General features: G+C 39.5%; 1 protein-coding gene across 1 annotated transcript in view; it reads left to right on the forward strand.

Annotated features, from left to right (window-relative positions):
• The window catches only part of SCFD2 (sec1 family domain containing 2), a 297,110-nt gene that overhangs the window by 160,223 nt on the left and 133,549 nt on the right, over nucleotides 1–3,338 (forward strand). The gene's annotated exons all lie outside the window — the stretch shown is intronic.

The raw sequence follows: 3,338 nt of genomic DNA on the forward strand, positions 1-3,338 counted from the left end.
ATAATCCATTTTCTCCCTCCCTCCCCCCGCCCGTCTTTCTTTTTCTCCCCTTAATTTATTTCTTGGTCAAGCAAAACTTTCAATAGGTGTCATTGTTAATGTTGTCTGAGTAAGGTCTTCACAGTTTAGTCCGCAGTGAATTGGAAGCAGCCCTGCTTTAGTGTGCTAGGTCTAATGCAGAAACAGAGTGAAATTTTGAAATCAGCTGTTGTCTAGACAGGAGAAAACAGGCCTGATGGCAGCTGGGAAAACTACAGTAAATATTTCTAGATACCTTAGGGTGTTCTATAAGAAACTAATTCTTTGTCCATTTAAAATTGTTAGGTGATATTATATCTGACCACCTGACCCTCTCAACCTGTTTATTTATCGTAGTTAGCATAGATTTTTGAAAGGTTACTTATTGAACTTCCATCAATATTCCTTTCTCCCCTAGGTACTGTACAGTAGCTGTGGAATAAATCCCTTGGAATTCTCACTACACAGTAGAGCACTATATGTAGAAATATGTGATATTTAATATAAAACGTATTCTGGCATACCTTTGTTGTTAGAACATCAGAGGAGTCTCAGATGGTACAAACTTTTATTTTGTATTATGCAAAGGCACAAGTAAACTTTTTGTTTTTTTGTTAAGAAGTGCAGTAAAGGTCCTTCACATTACCAGGACTTCAGTAAAACACAGACTAAATGGAACAGTTTAAAATGATATTTTTGCTAAAATTATAAGCTTGTTATTTCCACTTTTCTTTGGGAGGGGGAGGAAGCAAAAAAATAGTAAGGCAAATTAATCCTATTTTGTACAGGTACATGTGTGCTCTCACACTAATCTTTCACTGGTACAACTTGAACAATTTCAGATTGTCTTTTTCTACTCTAGTCTCAATATCTTGAGTTACACTTTAGACACTGATTCTGCAAGCTGTTCCACCACAGCAGACCCCATTAACATTGAAGTCAGTGGGCCTCTATGTAGTTGCAGTGGGTCCACATAAAAGAGGATGCACAATTCAGACCCAAGTTAGGTAGCCTAGGCTTTCTCCATGATATACAGTACATGTTAAAGCCAGGAGCATTTTGTGGCTCTTTCCAGATCAGCATATTACTATGCCACCCTAGAGATTATTTTCTTTTGAGCTAGAAGTGCACAAGATATCATGCATCTTAATCTGTGTTTCTTTGCAATTTATGGCAAAAAATTTGAGGCAATTCAGCTGGATTGAGCAGTGATGAATTTGGCCCAGCCCCTTTGCTGTTCTTTAGGTGTATTCACATGTTGCTCCATTTCTAGAGGTCCATTGTTATAATGCTGGCCATCCTGGAATACCCCCTTGAGGTCAGGCATGGCGCCATGGGTGAGACCTACCTTGATTTCCCCTCACCCAGGATATAAATTAATCCAGGAAGACCTTCAGATACTAAAGAGCACCCCATTTGGCGGTTCTCATTTAGTAACAGAAAAAGTCAATATGTAGCATAAGCAAAACCTTCATCCCAGTATTTTAGTTAGGAGACAGAGTCATTCTTAGTTGATCCGTCTGGAGGCCACTGCTCACCTCTGTCCAGGCCCTCTATTAGCAGGATTCTCTCAACTCAGGTCCCTTTCCTGGAGTCCAGTCTCTTGCTGCTATCTGGGAAGAATTCTTCCCCAGAGCTGGGGAAGACCTGCCAGCAGCTATAGCTCTTTTCAAGGAGAGCCTCGTAGTTCCTGACAGACCGGGTTTCCTGCCACTGTTGGGAGATCCCTTCGCTCCTTCCTTGTGGCCTACCAACTGTAGCTCTCCTTTTAGGGATCTCCTTCTAGGCTCAGTGAGCTCTCCTGATCAAACTCTCCTGAGAGCTCCCTGTCCCTGGGAGCATACCTTCTCTCTGTGAGAGTCTTTGCTCTAAAATCACCTTTAGCCTCTGAGTATCCTAAGCTCAGATAATTTTTTCATGAGTTCCAGGAACTTGTTTACCAATTAACCTTTAAGTTGGCATCTGGCCAGTCAGTTGCCCCCAAGTGGACCTTTAGACAGCATTCACTGGCAGACTTGGCCCTCATTCCTCTTAAAGGGGCCAGTCACTCCGAGACGTGCACCTACATTTTCTGCTTCACTTTTTGTACTTCCATATTTCTTCTTTTCTACTTCTTCGCCCTTTATTGATTATGACGTTTTCCTTCTGACCTTCCTTCCATGTTTCTGTTAATTTCTCACTTTTTGTCTTCCCCGACTCCTTCCACCTCTTCATTCCTGATTTTTCTTTTTTCTCCCTTTTGCCTTGTTTCCAAACCCCTCTATCTTACTTTTGAATTTAGCAGTAAAATGAAGCGGTCCCCTTCCTGTGACAGTAGAGAAGGAGAATATAAAGGACTTAAGGATGAATGCCTGCGTGACTAAAATTACAGTATCCTTTGCTACAGAAATCAACTATTATTAAAAGATACACCAGCCTTTTTAGCATCGGTGCATGTAGAATGAGCTCTAGGAAATTATGAAGATTATGGGGGGATATAGAAAATCAAGAAACCTGTAATCATTTAACAACATGATAATGAATTAATTTCTGAAAACAAGGTTCTTTTTGTAAATTAGACCCTGGCCCTACAACTTACTCCTTGCATGTGACCTCTCCCCATATTCAAAATAACGTATAGAATTTGTTCCTTATTTTACATTTAAAGTGATGCTGTCAATCAATTACAATCAAATTGTAAAAAATTTGGTGAAAGTACTACATTGTTCTTCTTCACATCGCCTGCCAATTTCTTTGAATTTTACAATTATGTTTCCTATTTTCAAAATATTTTTTCTCCCACGTTGCTGTGTGAAAGACCCACACAATTAACAGAGGAAACTGACTGTACAGGGGAAGCAGTGAAGCTGACTATGCACAAAGTGCTATAAAATCCATCAAGTTGAAAAAGCAGAGAATATATTTTTTTTCTTATCTTACAGTTATAGAGACTGGGTCATTTGTGAGAATAGGTAAAACATTTCAGACAGAAGTGTCTGGGTTTTTTTTAAGTTGACCGTGTCTTGTTAAGTTGGTAAATATTTAGAGATAAGCTGCACTTAGAACTGAAATTTGCCAACCAACCTATTATCATCTGATGAAAATTTATGTATTACAAGCTTCTGTACGTAGACCTAATAATAAGTTCATCCTTGGTTTGGAGGAACTGTCTTCTCTATGAGTGGCAGGTAATTCAGATTACATGTTTAGCTTCTGAGAGAAGATGAGGTCCAGATGTTTTAAATAGTGCAAAAGCCAGACTGCTGGTGATATGTAGACTGAATTCCCTTTGGGACTTGCCTGAGGTCACTTAATTGATTTAATCTTGCCTGAGGTCACTA

Source organism: Trachemys scripta, chromosome 5, assembly GCF_013100865.1.
Source record: "Trachemys scripta elegans isolate TJP31775 chromosome 5, CAS_Tse_1.0, whole genome shotgun sequence".
Lineage (NCBI taxonomy): Eukaryota > Metazoa > Chordata > Testudines > Emydidae > Trachemys > Trachemys scripta.